This window comes from Equus quagga, chromosome 6 (genome assembly GCF_021613505.1).
Source record: "Equus quagga isolate Etosha38 chromosome 6, UCLA_HA_Equagga_1.0, whole genome shotgun sequence".
Lineage (NCBI taxonomy): Eukaryota > Metazoa > Chordata > Mammalia > Perissodactyla > Equidae > Equus > Equus quagga.
Genome location: NC_060272.1, coordinates 4,194,984 through 4,214,571, shown reverse-complemented (window position 1 = coordinate 4,214,571; position 19,588 = coordinate 4,194,984). Strand labels below are relative to the sequence as shown.

The 19,588-nt window shown below is 50.1% G+C and overlaps 1 protein-coding gene across 1 annotated transcript in view; it reads left to right on the top strand.

Moving 5' to 3' along the window:
* Positions 1-19,545: 19,545 nt before the first annotated feature.
* ARHGEF7 (Rho guanine nucleotide exchange factor 7) overlaps positions 19,546-19,588 on the top strand; it is a 155,394-nt gene continuing 155,351 nt past the window's right edge. The window contains exon 1 of the mRNA XM_046663779.1: positions 19,546-19,564. The gene's annotated coding sequence lies outside the window, so the exon portion shown is untranslated. The remainder of the gene's footprint in view (positions 19,565-19,588) is intronic.

Below are 19,588 nucleotides of genomic sequence, written 5' to 3'. Positions count from 1 at the left end.
GGCCAATAGGGGGTGTCACTCAACAGTTTTTGCTATTCTGCTCTTGACGTCTCAACAAAAAATGTAAGATCTCGAATTTCAACTCATTTATTAAAAATAAATATTTAACTCCTTGAATCTTATAGGATTATCACTCTCATTAATTTCACTTATGTATTCTTTAGTCTCAAAACTAACTTTCCTAAATGTCTACAAATAAACTTTAAAGGACATAGATGGATTTTTAAGTCGCTCTTTAAATTGAAGCATAGCATATGTAGAGAAAATTCACAAGTCATAAATGTGCAGCTAGAAGAATTTTAATGAAGGCAACACATCTGTGGGATCCCCCCGGGGCGAGATTTAGAACATTGCCAGAAGATTCCCTCATACCCCTTTGCAATCATTATTCCCCTCAGAGTAAGTACTCTGACTTGTTTCATCATATGTTAGTTTTGCTGTTTTACACTTTATATTGCTGAACTACACAATGTGTCTGGACTCTTTTGCTCAATATTGTGTTCACGAGATGGTCCCTGTTCTGAGTGGAGCAATATGACCTGGTGTGGGGTGTGGCTCACGTCACCGCAATGCAGTGCTCTGCTGTGTGACCACGCCTTGCTGTCCTCTGTCCTGCTGCTGTGGGCATTCGGGCTGCTCCCAGATCTGGGCTACTGTGAGTTATGCTGTTAGGAACTTTCTTGTGTGTGTCTTCGTGCACGTCTGCACGCACTTCTGATAGATACGTACTCAGGAGTAGAGCTGCTCAGTCGTAGAGTATGCACACAGTAAACTCAGGAGGTGCTGCCAAACAGGTTTCTGGAAAAGTTGCATCAATTTACACTCTCACCAGCTGCATATGGGCGTTTCCATTGTTAACTCTACACGTTCTCTGAGCAGAGGCAAATACATCCGCCCAGGCTTCTGAACAGGCCCACCGCCTCTCAGTGCGGACCACTCCTGGCCCCTCGGTGACGTCTGCCAACCTATCCTGCTTAGGCCCGTGGAATCTGACGGATAACCTCCATGGCACTAGTGACTCATCAGGGCTGCAGGCTGATTTCCTAGGATGAAAGTCACACCCCCTCAGATGCTTGTCCCCATCTGTCTTGTGGCCACAGCTGTGTTTGCAGAATTCCCAGCTTAGAGGTTGGGTGGTGATCTGGGGCCGAGGGACAATGCTGCTGGCTCCACAGAGACCCCATCTGTTAGGACGGGTTCTACCAGCTTCTACCTAAATGAGCCAATTAGACACAGAGCATGCTTTCTGGAACCAAAATAAGAGTTTTGTGTATTTGTAAAAAGTTAGTTGTAATGAAGAAGTCTTTTTTTCTGTTGTAGTAAAATATATAAAACATAAAACTGGCCATTTTAACCATTTTAAGCATATTAAGCACATTCACACTGTAGTCTAACCATCCCCACCATCCACCTCCAGAGCTTCCTCATCTTCCCAAACTGAAATTCTGTCCCCATTCAACACTAACTTCCCTTCCCTTATCCTCCCACCCCTTGCACCCATCCTTCTACTTTCTGTCTCTATGAATCTGACTACTCCAGGTCCTCATATGAGTGGACTCACAGAGTATTCGCTCTTTTCTGTCTAGCTTATTTCACTGAGAAGAATATCTTCAAGGTTCCATGTGGCAGCACGTGTCGGAATTTCCTTCCTTTTGAAGGATGCATCATAACCTGCTGTATGAATGCAGCACATTTTGTTCATCCACTCGTCTGCTGAAGGACGCTTGAGCTGTTTCCACCTTTTGGCTATTGTGAATAGTGCTGCTATGCACTTGGGTGTGCAAATATCACCCAGAGCCTGCTGTCGGTTCTTTCGGGTATACACCCAGAAGCAGAATTGCTGGATCCCATGCTGCTTCTATGCCATGTCTTTTGAAGCACGCCACGCTGTCTTCCACAGCGGGTGCAGAGTTCACGTTCCCACATTAAGAATTCTAATTGTGTTGCCAGGGCTTTCTTTTCTTGGTTTGAAGGTTTTTAACTGTAAATTCAATTTATTGAACAGATATAGGGCTATTCCGATGATTTCTTCTTTAATGGGCTTTGTTAGTTTCAGCCTTTCAGGTAAGTTGTCCGTCTAACATAAGTTATTTTTGGCGCATGACTCCTCCATCACTGTTTCTTTCTGCAGACAAGGTTTCTCAGCACTGATAGCGATAACATTTTACAAGGGATGAACCTGGTGCTTGCAATGCCCACTCAGGTGTCCTCTTGGGCTCAGCTAGACATACAGACTCATGAAGGCAGCAGGGCCATGCACGGAGGGACGTGGGCAGGACCACATGGTGCCCTGGGCAGGCTCAGGTGCTTCTCTCATGGGAGGTGTCTGCACAGCGGTCTCGCAGCAGTTTGGGGACGATTTTCCGGCCCCCCAAGGGACAGTTTGAGAATGAGGAAACAAGACTATACAGGTAGGGCTGTGGAGAAGCCTGGCCTGAAAACCCAGGTCCTAAGTAGGCACTGCTGTCTCCTGTAACAACTCTCGGATGGCTTCCAGGGTGTTCTATCACCTCTGGTCACCTCGTAGGTGAGGAGAGGAGCCCCTGCCTGAACACTGGACGCAGCAGCAGCAGCTTATTAGTCACGTGCGCTCACAGCCCGCGGAGGGCAGCACGTGGCACACGGGAACAGAACGAACCAGCCGGGCTGCGGGAGGCAGGCTTTGTAGCGACAAGAGGGTGGGGTGACCACTGGTTCCCACCCGAGGATGTGACTGACTGACTGACTTGTTGAACGATTCCATGGGCTGGCAGGGAGGGGAAGCCCAGTAGGCTCAGGGCCAGGTGGGGCACAGCTGCTCCGGCTGATGGGGGAGCCAACCAATGGGGAGCACTTCTTGCTGTGTGGGGGGCACATCTGGTGAGGACAGGGGCCTCGTGGTTAGGCCTTTGGGACTTGTGAGGCTCAGAGACATCAAGGCAGCACACAGAATGGTGGGTCTTAGAATCCACAGGGCAGGGACGTGCCTAGGTAGAAGTGTCACCACACTAGGGCCCCCCACCATTCAAGTCCACCCTGTCTCGATGCAGGACACTGGGCAGCAGCCACGTTCATCATAAGCAATGCAATCTGGTGACACAGGGTGACAGCTTTACAAAGCTTTCTGGGGAGCAGAGCTGGGATATGAACCCAAGGTTGAATTTCCATATCAAAGGAGAAAACTTTAACACAAATGCTGAACTTTGTCTCAGGCTAGTAACAGGAAATATTAATCCACAGACACATGAACTAATTGAAAAAGTATAATAGCCCCTTCCATCACATTAAAACAATCATTTCCAGAATTATTTTTTATATTTAATACTCAGTTATAAATATTAGCGTGCTTCATTGTTTTTACCAATTGTGGACTGATAAAAATTATAGGGATCATACAATCTAGAATGTTTTTGACACCTAGAGCTTTATGATCACATTTTAAAAATATATATTTCTATTTACATATGTACTTTGTCTGCAGAGAAGTTAGAATGATTAATAAAAGTCCTAATATAAAAGTATATTACGTTAAGATAAATTCTGTGGAGAAACTACATTAGAAATACAATTTTAAGGAAAAAAACAAGATGTAAAATTACAGAGTTTTAAGGAAGCACTTGTGATGGATAATGGTGGGTGTGAAATTTGTGTGGTCTGTAGATTCCACTGGACACCAGCAAAGGGTGACATGAGCTTGCTGTTAAGTCAGTGTTTATGATACACTGAAAATTACGTCCTTTGCAACTATTTTAACTTATAATGAAAACCTTTAGATGTCAGATTAAAAATACACCAGGCTATCACAGTTTTTCACGAGTAAAAATATACGACAACCACTACTCTAAACTCTAGCTTATAACAGGATGGCGGTTGTATTTGGGGGCGTAACAGGGCAGGTATCAAATACCTTCGTCACCTGGCCCGTTGCCTGGGAGATGAGGGTCCCGTTGTATTCTGGAGTAGCTGACCCAGGATGGCTGTAACTGCATCTGTGCTGAATGCTTCCATTGTTTTGTAATAGAAAATATTAGCTTGAAGGCAGAATATTAAAAATTATTAAGATGTAAGACATACAGGCACCTGGAGAAAAATTTTAATGTGCCAGTGAGAATGAACTTAAAATTACTCTGTGAGTCTGGGTTTTGGAGGCTGGGTTATGAATCAATTCTTTACATAGCAATGGGTGTACACATCTTAACTTTGGCATATCCTTGCTGTACAAATTGTCTATGTAGCTTGAGTTCTTTCTAGGCAACAGACAAACCACTCAGCTGACCAGTGGGTCAACCCGGTACTTTCATCCAGCCCATCAGCTCATTCAGAAGCTGCGATAACTGCGACATACTGAAAAAAATGAGATGCTGACGTGACTGAAGACAGGCTCTATGGTGCCTGGGTCGGTGCTGGAACGTGCGCCCCGCCCTTCCCCTGAGACCTGCAACCCCTCTGGCGCCCCCGCCCTCCAGAATCGCCAGCCTAGAGGAGGAGAGTGTAGAGAGGTTGCTCTTCAGAGTCCACGGCGACAGATTCTGTGGTGCCCCGGGATGGGGCGGCGGTCCCTGGTTAACTGGCAAGAGGGACGGGCACAGACAGAGGAAAGGGCTGTGCCTTCCTCGCCACTATTCCAGCCACGAGCACACGGTTGAACTTGTAGTCGACCCACAAAACCCATATCAATGTTGAACCGTTTGGAGGAAAAACGAGAGGAGGTGGGACATTTTCAGACCTAAGTGGGGCAGAGCGGTCTCGCCAGAGGTGGTAATTCATCTGTAGAAACATAGTTTGGAGCCCGGACCCAAACTTTACAGGACTGAAACTAGAACCCGGCTGTGTGTAGGAATGGGTGGGTTCAAATGAGCCAAACCTGCAATAGGTGTAGTCTCAGAACGCCAACTTACCACCAAGTTAGAAGAAGACAATGGTCGTGGGGACTAGCCGTCCGAGTCTTCTTGCCAGAACACGTGTCCGCCCTCGGGAGGTCTTGAGGGGAGCCCAGAGAGCGGTGCCTCAGCACAGCGGGTGGGAAACCTCCCGCCAGCCAGCTCTGACAGTCTGGCGCCCGTCGCTGTCCCACGGACTGCCACGAAGGCTGAGGTCTGTGGCCCGGCCACGCCCTCCCCTCCAGTCCTGGGGCTTCTCGCTCCTGACCCCACGTTCTAGCTTCACGCTGACTTCCCCATGTTGTCAGAATGTTCTTTTTCACACAAAAGCCTCTCCAGTTTACTGATCAGCTGGCCTCGGGGGGAAGAACACAGAAAGTGCCTTTCTCCTTCTCCCCACAGCCCTTCAAGCAGCTCTGTCCACTTGTTCCTTGGGGCATCCGGAAACGCACTGCAGGAAATCGAGGGCAGAAGCTGGAGCTTTGCTGGTTGTTGTCAGGTGTTAACAAAAAATCACATTTTTTCGGTATAAAAAAATCCCAGCCCATTCTAACAGTAAGCCTTCCATTTCTCATTCAGTTTTAAATGTCTCTCTACCCCAGCCCAGCCCCAACGTTGACCCGGGACTCGGCGTGGGGGAGGCGTGGGGGTGTGTCCTTCTCTCTCATTGCCTCCTGGACTTGTCCCCCCTCCTGTCACCGTGCTCCCCCGGCTCCTCTTCCTGACGAGAGGAAGGGAGAGGTGAGGCAGGGGAAGTTCCCACCTGTGGGTAGAACTTGTGTCTTCTGCCGAGGGGAGCCCCCGTGTGGGTCCTTCCAGAGGCCCTCGGGGACCTCCACCGACAGCTCCCTGGTGTGCATGGTGCCTCCTGCCATCTGCTCCTGAGCATCAGGGGACCCCCAGACCCTTCTTTTGGTGTCACCTCACCTCTCCAGAGGCCCGCTTCAGAGTGACCTTTCAGGAGTTCCCAAGTCTGCATTCAGGGTCCTCGTCCAGCCCCAGGGAAACATGACTGCTCCCCGTCCCACCACACTCAGGGCACCAGCTGTCCCCACGGCAGCCACAGCCTGCTCGGGAACTTGCCGCTGCACCCCACCAATCCAGGGAGTGGGTCCCCCTAGCTGTCCTCTCTTACTTGGGTGAAACACACGCCTCCTCTCTCTGGTGGGAGGAGCAAGATGCTCAGGACCTTCCAAATGAGGCTCCCTCTCTCTCCTGCCCCCCACCTCATTCTCAGCCTTCTCTCATTTAGCCTGGAGATGGTGATGAGGGGGCGCTGGCAGAACCCTTGCTTCCTGGTGCCCCCATCACCTTATTTTAGAACGTGGGGTCCCTAGGCATTTCTCTTTATCAATACCACTGCCCTTTTGTTTCTTCCTTTAGCTCAGTGGCTTTTCTAGTGGGCTGATCATGCCACCCCACATATTCTTGGCTCCTAATTTTCCTTGAAATTTTCCTCACTCTTTGCATCTAAGCCATTGCTCGTCTGCCTCGACTGGCTGTTCCACTCTTCAGATTCCTGTGTCAGCCAGCGTCCCACCAGGAGGACAGAAGCCACGCTGGTCCGTTGAACACACGGAATTTAGTCTAGGGAGCTGTTGTTGAATCGGACATATTGGAGGACCCCTGAGGTTGCATGGGTGCTGAAGTTGCATGGGGTGCTGAGGTTGCACGGGGAGATCCTGAGAAGGCAGCTGCCTGCCAGAGCTGGAGGAGCACCGGGGAGGGTGGGCTGTCAGCACTGGAGGCTGAGGACCTGCCTGGCAGAATGGGGCCTCCTCCCGAGTTCCAGCCCTTCTCTGTGCGGCCCACCTCTGGGAGACTCACCGGGGCCAGCTGGGTGAGGGAGAACTGAGATTCGCAGGGTCCCAGTTCCAGCATGACAGAGCAGGTGCAGAAAGGTGGGTGGTCACTGTAAAGGGAGGGTCCCTTCTCAGGGAACTGTGCGATTCAGCTCTGTACTCGCCTGTTCCGGAGCGTCTCCATCACTCTGTGGGAGATGCCTGTGCCGTCTCCCACCTTGGGAATGATTAAGGTGGCACCTGCCCAGAGCTACGTCCGACGCACTCCTCACCATCCTCAGCACCCAGGCACCGGCCCGTCTGCCCTTCTGCTGGTGTTCAGTGACGTCCTTGTATAAATGATTCTGGCTTTGTTCTATACACAGTATTTCACTCTCTTCATATTTACCATCTCATTGACCTCACCATGATCCGTAAAGTTACTACTCTAACTTGCCAAGCTCTTTCCCAGGAACACGAACGTTTTCTAGTTTCTCACGTGGATAGATAATACTGCTGTGAAAACACGTACGTCTGTTATTTTTCTTCATTTGACGTGTTTCCTTATCCTCACACTTTACTGTGTCATCTTTGCCTTCCACTGAGAATGTCTGGCCTCCCACACCCACACTGTAGTAGAACCACCTCTGCCCAGCCTGGCCTCTCTCTTTCCGTCCTCTTTCTTTTCTTTTCTTTTTCTTTTTTGGTGAGGACGACTGGCCCTGAGCTAACATCTGTGTCATTCTTCCTCTATTTTGTATGTGGGATGCCACCACAGCATGGCTTGATGAGCAGTGTGTAGCTCTGTGCCCAGGATCTGAACCTGCAAACCCCGGGCCACTGAAGCAGAGTGCAGACCGAACCACTACACCACCAGGCCGACCGCCATCCTCTTTCTTAATCCTTCCGATCAACCACTTTCCTATCAGGCTTATTCTTCCAGCTGTATTTTCTCATACCTTCTTTGGACCCATATTTCACTTTGTCACCTTCCTCCCTGCTCCCTTCCTTCGAGCTAAGGGAGCCACCTCCAACAGAAATTGTTCTGTGGGAGGCAGGCTTTTCCACCGCAGGCTAATGTGCTCACTGTCTGGGCAGAATCTTAATGAAATGGAGTACTTGGACAAGCACGCAGGTGCTGTTCCTTAAGGGACCTCTCTATTCTCAATAACTTGTGGCTTCTAAAAACTAGGTTCCAATTAATCAAACCCATAGTTCATTAGATGTACTTTTTTCCTGGAATAAGTTGAAAGAACAGAAAATGGAGGCAATTAAAAATGTTTGGAGTCATTGTTGGCTCCATCCTTTCGGATTCCATTTATAAAGCGAAATATTTTCACGGAAGACGATTTTGCTGCCCCGATATAAAAGAGGGCAACTAATCATGTCATCAAATATTTATTCGTTGGCATCTATGTCTGTTCTTCTTCAAAAAGCACTTCTGCAATAGAAACTTTTAAAGTTTTGCATGAAATATAGGTAAAAAAAATCAATGGGTATTTTTAAAGAAAAATCAAAGCACCACCCACTTTCCAGGCCAATGTTTATTTCAGGCTTTACAACCCATCAGCAGCGTCCTTATCTGTCTCCGTTATTTCATACAAAATCCAGGCAGGTGCTCACCTGCGTCCCTGAGGCAAATTCATGTCAGGAGAACAGAGGTTTGTGCACATCTGGTTTTCCAACAGGCCTTGCCTACCACGGCATCCCTAGGATTTACACAAACAACTGTCACTGGAGCAGTTTGATTTTCAAATGCCTGTGGCTTTTTTTTACAGGTAGGTGTCCTTGGCCCTAGGACGTGGCTTCTGTTCACAGTGCTCTCGGCCAGCACCGTCTTCATCTGAGCCCCAAGGACTCGCTCCAGGGAATCCAAGAGCCCTGGGGAATTCTCTGCCTCCCAGGAGAGTTCTCTTGGCTTCCATCAGATTCTTAGAGGGCTTCCTAACTTCAAGGCTGTTAAGAACCATGGGCAGCAGCGTGTCTCAGAAGCTCCTACCTGTGCTCTTCTGGAAACAAGGAGTGAGAGTGAGAAGGCTTCCCGATCAGCCCAGGGAAGTTCTGCTGCCAGCCGGTCAGTCACAACCGGGCTCCATATGCAGTGGCCTTGCTCCTCGTTTTGGGCTCGCTTCCACAGACCGGTGACGGGGTTGACCCAGCGCGGGAGTGACGGGGAGGAGGAATCAGAGAGGGAAGGTGCTTGCAGGACAGCGACTTGAAGACAAGGGCGTTTTGTGGAGGGATTTTTAAAGACTGGGATGGAATGAGGTGGGGGTGAGGGGCTAGGGGCGGGGAGAGCCAGGGAATTTGTCACCAAGGAGGGAAGGGATCAGTGGAGAGGAGAGGGGAGACAGAAAACCGACAGGAAGTCAGCAGAAAACCAACCCAGGGACCGGGCAAGAGCTCTGGTGCCACGAACAGACTGACCAGGTTTGAATCAGGCCCAGCATGCACGTTCTGGAAAGAAGGCAAAGGGGAGTTGGAGGGGAGAGTTTGAAGATGGCAGAAATGACAAGAGCGGCTGTGAGGTCAGAGAAGAGCTGCCCGTGCCCGAGATCCCTTGGGTCTCCTGTCATCTCTCTATTTGGGCCATAAAATAACGGGATGATCATTTTAACCATCATAAATCCCCTGGATTATGAAGCAGAGTATTTTTCCCCTCAAAATACACTTCCTTTCCTAAAAGATAAAAACACACTCATGGAGTTTTCAGTGCAACACAAAAATGACTTCCTGCAGCTAAAAGAAAAACTTAATTGCTGAGCTAGTCGAAATGACCGGACTAGGATATAAGATACCTCAAGGCACGGGGTGAAAATATCAAGATAGAAATCACGAGGGGAAAAAGAAGCAACACTGAAAATACATAAAGGAGAATTAACGGGAAACTAATAGAAGTTCCAGGATGTAAAAAAATGAAGAGATGCAGGAGAGGGTGTTAGATAGAAGTAATTGAAGAAACAAGGGAGTCAGGAGTGTGAGAAAGCTTGTCAAGTTCCAGGCAAGAATGGTGAATACATGTGTGTGCACACACACACATGCACACATGCACACATATGCATGCACACATGTGCACATGTACTCACATCCTGATCATAGCCTGACGAAAGTGCTAATCTCTAACATTGGAGAAAATCCTACAAGTTTCTTTCTTTTTTTTAGAAAAGATTAGCCCTGAGCTAACATCTGTTGCCAATATTTTTTTTCTCTTCTTCTCCCCAGAGCCCCCCAGTACGTAGTTGTACATTCTACTTATGGGTCCTTCTGGTCGTGGTGTGTGGGACGCCGCCTCAGCACGGCCTGATGAGTGGTGCTAGGTCTGCGCCCAGGATCTGAACCGGGGAACCCTGGGCCACTGAAGCGGAGCACGAGAACTTAACCACTTGGCCACGGGCGGCCCCAATCCTCCAAGTTTCTAGACGGAAAGAACAAGTTACCTGCAAAGCATGAAGGACCAGACCAGCAGAGGACTCTGCCTGTGACAGTGGAAGCCGTGAGGCGAGGGAAGAGCACCCCGCTGCTGCTGAGGAAAGGGCACGCGGCCCAGCCATCCTCTGCTCAGCCCAGACACCGTTCCTGGTCGGGTGGTAAAAGCATCCTCCCAAACGTGGATGAAATGAAATAGTTTATCACCGATGTGCCCGTCAGAGGTGAACGTCTGAGACCCGGCACCAACAGCACACAAACCTGAGGATGCAGGAAGGGCTGGAGAAGAAGAGACGGTGGTGAGCAATGATACGCAGACACACACACAAACACACACGGCCATGTGTGTGCAACGTAAGTGCTAAATAAAGACTCCTGGAAAAGAGGTTTCGCTCTACAAATGAAATCCTAACAAGAGTTTAAAATTTAAATAACTGATTGCAAAATATAGGAGTTTGGGGTCAAGAAAGGGGAGACGGCAAAGTCCTCCAGTGATCTGCCTGGAGGGATGGAGCTGAGGGCTGATGGAGGCAGGGAGAGGCCACAGCACCCTAGGAGTCTCATCTCATTGGGGTGGGTGGCAGGCAGGAGGAAAAGAGAGCACCATTGGTGGGGAAATAGTGTATTATGGCATCACACTTTTATTATTCTTCTTCTTCTTTTTTTTGGTGAGGAAGACTGGCCCTGAGCTAACACCTGTTACCAGTCTTTCTCTGTTTACTTGAGGAACATTGCTACTGAGCTAACATCTGTGCCAATCTTCCTCAGCTTTACGTGGGATGCACCACAGCATAGCTTGATGAACAGTGTGTAGGTCTGCACTTGGGATCCGAACTGGCGAACCCAGGCTGCTGAAGCAGAGTGCGCAAACTTAACCACTATGCCACTGGGCCGGCCCTAGCGTTGCACCTTTAAAAGTAGAAATATGGTCTCACTATAAGCCAAGAAAGGAAAGATAACCATTTATTGACTGGAAAATTACATGAAACTTTTCAATTTAAAAAACGGACAAAAAATCGAATAAAGAGCAATTTGAATAAACCTTTGCTTTTTTTCAAAATAAAGCAATTTGAAAAACACAGAAAAGGAAAATAGAAAACAATGGTGTAAAATAAATCACAAATTACTTAAAGTAAAAGGAACAAAATGAAGGGTATCGGTCATCACACTAAATATGAAGGGACTTATTTTCCTATAAAAAATACCAGACACTGTGAAAGAGGCATAAAAAATAAACTGCAGTTGATGTTCTTTACATGATCTAACCTAAAAGCAGCAATGAGGAAGGGCTGGAACTGAAGATACAGGCAAAGAGTTATGAGGGAAATACAAGTCAAAAGAAAAAAGAAATGGAAAAATATGATTTTTCCATTCAGACAAGCTGAAATTCAGGATGAAGGAAATAATCAGGAGAAAGTTGAACACTATGAATTGATTTAAAGCACAATTTGTGAAAAAGATAAAAGTTTTCAGTTAACCTGTGCATTGAACATCAGATATAAATTTTTTAAATGATTCGAAATTTAGGGAAAACTGGATTTTAACACGTATGTCTTTGAGAGCTGGACGCATCTAACAGACAGAAAAGGGGCGGACAAGGTTCAGAAGGTCGGCGGGGCAGGTGCGACTGCACAGCGCCAGCACGGGGGACCTCTGTGCTGGCGACAGGGTCGTTCTGTAGCTGGATGGTGGTGGCGCTGACGCGGTCAGCACAGCGATGGAAGTGACAGAAACATGCACAGAAAGTACGTGTATCAACTGGTGACATTCAAGTAACATCTGCAGTCTAGCACCACTAGTGCGCCTGTGTCGGCGTCCTCGCTGTGGTCACGTGACATCACCCGTGAAGGGAGCCAGGGGAAGTCTACCTGGGAGCTCTCTGTACTATTTTTTTTTTTTTTTTAAAGATTTTATTTTTTCCTTTTTCTCCCCAAAGCCCCCCATACATAGTTGTATATTCTTCATTGTGGGTCCTTCTAGTTGTGGCATGTGGGACGCTGCCTCAGCGTGTTCTGATGAGCAGTGCCATGTCCGCGCCCAGGATTCGAACCAACGAAACACTGGGCCGCCTGCAGCGGAGCGCGCGAACTTAACCACTCGGCCACGGGGCCAGCCCCTCTCTGTACTATTTTTGCAATCTATTGTGGGTCTAAAATTATTTTGGAGTAAAAAGTTCTTTTTACAAAAGGCACAAAAACCTTACATTATAAATATAAATACACAATCTCTTGTACAGAGTGTGTGCACCCTTCCATGTGTTCATGGAGCATTTCAAATGCTAGGAATTTTGTGTGTGTGTGAGGAAGATTGTCATGGAGCTAATATTTGCACCAATCTTCCTTTATTTTGCGTAGGATGCTGCCACAGCCTGGCTTGATGAGCAGTGCATAGGTCTGCGTCCAGGATCCGAACCTGCACCGGGATCTGAACCTGTGAAACCCGGGCCACCGAAGCGGAGTGTGCAAACCCAACCACTACACCACTGGGCCGGCCCCTAAATGCTAGGAAATTTTGAAAAGCAGAGATTTATAGGCTCAATCGCCTACTCACAATCAATGGGCCAAAACCTCTCAATTTCTTGGTAATTAAGAACATATCCCTAGATGAAGATTTGATCAAAGAGGAAATCAAAACAGAAACGACAAATCCCTTTGGAAGCAAATGAAAAAGAAAATACTCCTAATAAAATGCCAATAGAGAAATACATCGTCGATTACTCACCTTGGGAAATGGGTAAGGGCACCAGGAAGGACCATGAGGCATCTGTGGCGTCAGCCTCTCGAAAGCTAACAGAGTTGGCCAAAGTTTCCTGCACTTTGGCAGCAGACAGCCTGCTGGGGGAGACATCAAGAATGATTTTCAAAACCCATAAATTCATAATGATACTTAAAAGAAATTATTGGTCTGCTTTAAAGGATGCTAGAGCACCAACTCATGATGTTGAAAACTGGCAAACACAGAAAATAAGAGAGCATTTGTCTTGCCTGTGCTGTGGGAGCCAGATCTCAGGGTGCCCGTAGAGTTGAGGAGAACACTGCCTCTTTACGGAAGTTCAGCTGATAAGAAACTGGGGGACTGTCTATTAGGCCACGGCAATTCCAAGTGAAACGTCAAATCTGCCGGGGACTTACTGTCAGCTGCTGAAACACATGGATGATGACGGGCAGACTCATCATGGAAGGATCAGGACGACAGCGCAGAACCACTGGTGGATCTGAGCGTCCCGTGAAGAGAGACCTGAGAGTTCGCCTTCGCTCTGACGGGGCGTGGTAGGCGGCCGCCTCCCTCCTCGGGGGGGATTTCTGAGGCAGGGCCCCCATGGTTTCTCAGAGGGCCCTATCATGGGCTGAAGAGTGTCCTTCAAAAAGGTATGTTTCAGTCCTAACTCCCAGGACCTGAGGATGTGCCCTCATTTGGAAATAGTGTCTTAGCAGATGTAATTAAGTTAAGATGAGAGTATTCTGGGTTAGGATGGGCCCTTATCCAGGGACCGGTGTCCTTATAAAAAGACGGAAACTTGGACACTGGAAGGGAGCGAACGCCTTGTGAAGACACAGGCAGAGACCGGAGTGATGCATCTCCGAGGAACACCAAGGATGGCCAGCCACATCAGAAGGCCTGGACCGGACCCCTCAGAGCCTGCGGAAAGGACCAGCCCGCCGACGCCTCCATCTCGGGCTTCCACCTCCTGAGTGTGGAGACATTTCTGCTGTTTTTAAGTTCCCCAGCGGGTGGTGCCAAGTTGTGGTCACCACAGGAAACTAATGCAGGGTCCCAGAGGGACGGAACCCCCGGTTCCGACAGTGGCCCACCTGTTCACACAGCTGTAATTTCAGCCTTTCCCCCCGCCCCTCCTTCTTCCTCTGGGCATCTTGTGTTCCCCTCCCAAACACACCACCTGCCCCCAAGCCCTGTGGCAGGGTCTGCCTTCCAGGGAGCCCAAACCAAGGCAGTAGGTATCAGAAGAGACCTTGGGAGCAGACACACAGGAGGGGAATCTAGACTCACATCTCTCACTAGCCGGACTGCCCGGCCACAGGATGATCATCAGTCAGTGTTCTCCAGAGAAATGGAATCAATAGGATATGTATAGAGATTTATTATAAGGGATTGGTTCACATGATTCTGGAGTCTGGTTAAGTCCAACCTGCAGGGTGAAGACCCAGGGGAGCCCATGTTCCATTTCAAAGGCATCTTCCAGATAATTCTCCCTTACTTGGGGGAGGGTTGGTATTTTTGTTTTCTTCAGGCCTTCAACTGATTGGGTGAGGCCCACCCACATCGAGCAAGGCAATCTCTTTTACTCAGTCTACTGACTCAAATGTTAATCTCACCCAAAAATACTCTCATAGGCACACCCAAAATAATATTGGCCAAATATCTGGGCACCCTATGGCCCACTCAAGTCGACACATAAAATTAACCATCATGGATGCTATTGCTGGTCTATATGAAGAGGTAAGAACCCCCTTCTGCACCTCACACTGACTACAGCTCTCACCCGCACCGAACGGAACGCAGACCAGGTGTGAGGGAAGGACTGGCTTGTGAGGTGACTCTAACATCTGGGGGATATGCGGGTAAGGGCAATTACCAGGGCTGGGGAACCGGCTGACTTGTTAACTGCCCTAGAAGCCTTGAAGAAAGAGAACCAGAGGTTCAGGGGCTAACAGGTGAAGGCCCTGCAAAGGGCAGAGGCCTCTGTGGTGGCACGTGACAAACATCCGTCCCCTGCAGCGAGAGGGCCCGGAGTCTGTCGTCAACGTGGCTGGCCTGCAAAGCAGCTGAGCTGGGCGCGCGGGCAGGCCTCCTCGGCAGAATCCACGGCCAGGCTGGGGAGAGTCCCTGAGACCAAGAAGGGGCAAGGGGGGAGGATCTCTGATTCCCTGATCCCTCCAAGCCAGTGGTCCCTCTGCTTAGCTGGAGACGCACAGCTTCCCACTGCCTGGGGACCACGAAAGGCTCTGCTGGGGTTAGAGAACACGGCGACCACGGGCTCCTCCGGCCTCTAGAGCAGCCACCAGTCAAGTGCAGCAGCCCCAGCTGGGGAGGAAGAGGAGCAGCCCCAGGAGGAAGGATTCTTCTCCAGAATCCCGCACTCTGTTCAAGAGCAGGTTTGCTGGGCGAGCGTGGGACGGGCGAACGTGAGGCTGGACGGGATGGTGCTTCCATCTTGGGATTAACATCTTGGTGCTCAGAGCCGACCCTTAGTCCATGCAGGGGTGGCTCCTTAGGCTGGGCAGCCCGGCAGAGTGGAAGAAGGGAGGGGGGTGGGTCGGCATAGATGCCGCCTGGAGACCCGGAGACTCCTTTCTCTGCTAGAGTTAGAGCAGCTAGAACGCCCCGGTGGGGGCACCGACGTCACTAAGAAGACGTTCTGAGAGGCAGCGGCCAGGGAGGGCGCCAAGTGACGAGGTGGAGCTGGCACAGTAGCTACCCAGCCCAGGGGGACTGGCTGCATTTGGGACTGGGCATGAGCAGGTCCCAAGGGCATGGTGAGCTATTGACACAAATGACCCAGTCCTCTAAGTCTCCTGCCCCCGTTGGCTGGACTCCCAACACTCCTCAGCTCACACCTGCGACATCGTGGACGTTTACTACGACCAGCTGGGAGAGAGAGACCTGGCCTGGGTCTGGTTGATAATTTAGTGTGAACTGAAAATGGACTGCTGCCACGCCACAGCCCGGCTGCAAGGCAGGCGAGGAGAAGCTCCATGGCAAAGCTTTGAGCTGTTCGCTGGTCACCTCCTCCGTGCACTGACGCCTGGACAGTGGGGGGTGGCTGGCTCCTCGTCTGGGTGCCTGGAAGGGGCAAGATGGGATGAGTGGTTGCAAGACGGTGGGGAGGGGCCCGTGGAGGGACCTGTGGGTGCAGACACAAGGCCTGTGGCTCTTGAGTCCCATGTCCCAGAGAGCATCACTGAGGGAAGGGGCACTTAGCAGCCAGGCACAGAGATGGTGTTTGTAGCTGAGGCCAGCCAGCGTGGGCTTTGCCTGCCACCCCAGTGCCCTGCACAACCAGCCATGGACAGCGCAGTCACAGTGGCAGGGATGGAGGCGTGCAAGAGCTACAGCGTGGGCTCCCTCTCACCGAGACCGACCTAGCGACCCACAGCAGAGGCTGAGTCTAACCCGCTGATATGGCCACACCAACCACTTGTGGCAAGTTGGTCACATCCAAGGCCTGTGGTCCTGGAGGGGGAAGCAATGTATCTCACTGGATGGATACTTGCAGAAGCCAGCTCTGGGTGACTTCCTGCAGGGTTAGGGACCTGTCCTTCAAGACAGCATATACCTTGAACCCAAGGCTGTTATATGGTTATATGTTATATGTTATATGGTTATATGGGGCTGTGCTCCCAGTAGCTACAAAGCAGCATCCAGGCACCAATGGCTAGAAAGAGCATTGGCTCCTCTTGCCATCGCTCCCAGGGGTCCACATGGGGGATCTCCTGCTCATGCAACTTTAGGCTCTGCTGAGTGAGAGGTCTTTGCCCCGGGAGAGATGGCCAACCACAGAGATGGGAGTTGAGGGGTAATGCCCAGCCTGCAGTCCTCCGGTCAGAAGACTGAGACCTGCCCCATTTTGCTTCTCAAGGCCCCCGGGGGAACTGAGCCCCAGGTGTGCACTTACACACCTTTGATTCGCTTTTCTCCCTCCTCCCCGTTCACTTTCTCCCTTGCTTTGTTTATCTTTCCCGGGATCACTTCCCAAATAAACTACTTGCACCCAAGCTTTTGGCTCAGGATCTTCTTCTGGGGGAACCCAAACTCAGATAAGTGTCTCGCTGACATTCTGTTTCATAATATACTATTCAGTAAAGTATCTTCTGATCCTGAGTATTTTTTCAGCCATATGTGTTATTAACTATTTTCTTCCTGCCTTGCATCTTTAATTTTTAGCACTTGACCATACTTGTGCCAAATAAATAGGACACTGTTTGATAAAACGAGTGCCTTCGATAACACACTTACAGTAGATACAATGAGCTTCAAAGAACTGCTTCTTACAGCATTTTTCAATCTAGACGATGGTCGAATCAATAAAAGCAATTCTACAGGGAGTGATTGCTACACACTGGTAGGTAAACAGCCATCTGCCTGCCCGGCTTCAGGTTGGGGTAAATTTCAACATTTTTGGAACACCGTCCTCCAAATACCAACGAGCTAACAAACTGAGTTAGCGCAGCCCGGCTGAGCTCTGGGCAGTTACTGGTTTGCGTCTGTTTGTGGGCACACCCCCAGCAACGACCGGGGATGTGGCCCTCAGGCATTAACAGGCAGCTGAGCTGGGCCCGAGGCTGGAATCCTCTGGTGAGAAGTGAGGGCACCGAAGGGCACACGCTCTTCTGAGGTGAGTCAAAGGGCATCCACAGACAGGGCCAAAATCTCCCGTCAACAACAATGTTAACTGGCTCCCACCCAACCCGACAACAAGTTCTCCTCCACAGCACATGTCCTCCGTAACAGGAACTCAGAAAAATGTTAAGCTTAACCAAATGCCTCCCTTGGATACCAAAACAACTCAGTTAAACACCTAAAAACACCTGGCTTTGAACAATGCTACCTTCTAGAATTCCTTCCAGATAAACGTTTCTGAAATCAATGTACATCCAAGGTGAAAGAATGCCACTAGCAGCTCTGAAGCACTCAACATCCCGGGACTTCTGAGACCAGCTCTGGTGGGTGGCCCGTGGATCTCCCTTCTGACAATAATCGGCTCCAGGTTCGCTGGTCACTAAGGCCATGCCCTAGAGTGGCCTTTCTGTACCACCCTTTGATTGAGTCAAGGTGAACCTCGCCCGTGGTTACCAGCTTCTAAGCACCACAGCTGATGTAACAGAATTTGGAATGGTAGTGATGTCTTCTAAATTATGTCTCCAGTTCAGCAGCACTGAGAGTAAACAGGAATCTCCCGAGAGGGGACGACCACTCAGGTCAATCCCTTCCATTGATAGAGTCTTTGGGCACAAACTTTATCAAGCTGTTAATTGCTCTGTTTCCTAGAAGTCACGTAGGGAAGTGGTCTAGAAAACGGGTAGGGTGTGTCAGTCCTGGAGTCTCAGATCCCAGGTTTGGGGCCATCTCCACCACTTGCTGGATGTGTGACCAGTAAAATGCGGACAAGGAGAGAAGCTCCATGAGGCTGTAGTAATGATGGTGTGACACAATGCAGGAACAGAGCCCTGGGCAGAGACGCAGGGAGCACAGGAAGTAGCAGCTGGGACCATCAAGGACGGGGCCCCCATAACCCAGAGTTCATACTGCCCTTTCAGTTACTTTGTGTTTGCATTTGGGAAGAAAATTTAAGGCTGACTCGAAGCTGGAAATAGACGCAACTAATGATTGCAAGAGAAGTACTCCGGAAGAAAGCAGGGCAAGAGCAGAGTAAAGCCTCTGTTTTAAAAAATCTTTATATGGTTTCCAGCCTTTGCCATTAACTGGACTGATGCGTGTCCCGGCACACAGTAGGCTCCCTGTAGGTGACTGCTAATTTGGTTTGCAGCTGCTTGGGCAGTCCCAGCAAGCAAGCAGGGAAAGCTCATGGACTGTGGATGGAGTGAACAACAGACGTGTGCATCTTTACACCTGCTTCTTTCAAGAAGAGGCCCTCCTCCTTCGTTAGCATATACTGTGTCAATGTCGCTCGTTGTCTGAAGAAGCATGCTCCTTACGTGACAGCTGGACGTCTGAGTTCCTCAGGGCCGGCCTGCGGGCCTTCACAGCCTGGTCTCCCGTTGAGCGTCTCTCGCCCAAGCGCGATCCGGCCAAGTGGCCTGTTTGGACTGAGCTATTCTCAGTCCTTGTTTCCGATCATCTGCATAGACCCAGTTCAGGCTCTGCTCTTTTCTTGACCTTCCTCCCACAGTGTTGGAAACGTCACTAGCGATTTAAAGCGGAGTCGCTCCAAGGTTTCTGGTCCTGGAGAGGGGCCAGCCGAGTCCCTGCTGGGAAGGTCACAGGCTTCCCAGCAGGGGGCACGAGTGACACCGGCCGCGCCGCGCTCCGGGGCGTCCACGTCCCCCTCCCCAAGGATCGCAGCAGCGCCCGGAAAATCAATTCCTCCCCGAATTAGACCCATCTGGTCACAGATTTAATTATCATTTGTGTCCTGTAATTATTGGCTTGCAATAGCGGAGAGAAGCAAACGTCTCGTTTTCAGCATGCCCCCCACCCCCAACCTCTTGAAATGAAACTGGCAAAAATAAAAAAGAGCATTCTGGGAAGCATTTAATAATTTAAACATTCACAGATTGAGGCTATAAATTAACGGTTCCGAGTCATCCGAGAGGGGAGAGGGCAGCGGAACGGAGAGGACAGCGAGGCCGGGCTCTCGCGTCCGGAGGGGGCTGTGCGTGGGCCCCGCGGGGCGCGAACGGTTAAGGGCGCGCGCGGCCCGCGGGTTGGGAGGCCCGGCCAGCCCTCCCCGGCGGGCGGGCTGTCGCCTTCTGGAGGTCACCGGGCCCTTGGGGCGGGGGCCCACGGCCGGGCGCGCAGGTGGGGACGCGCGCGCACGGCGGG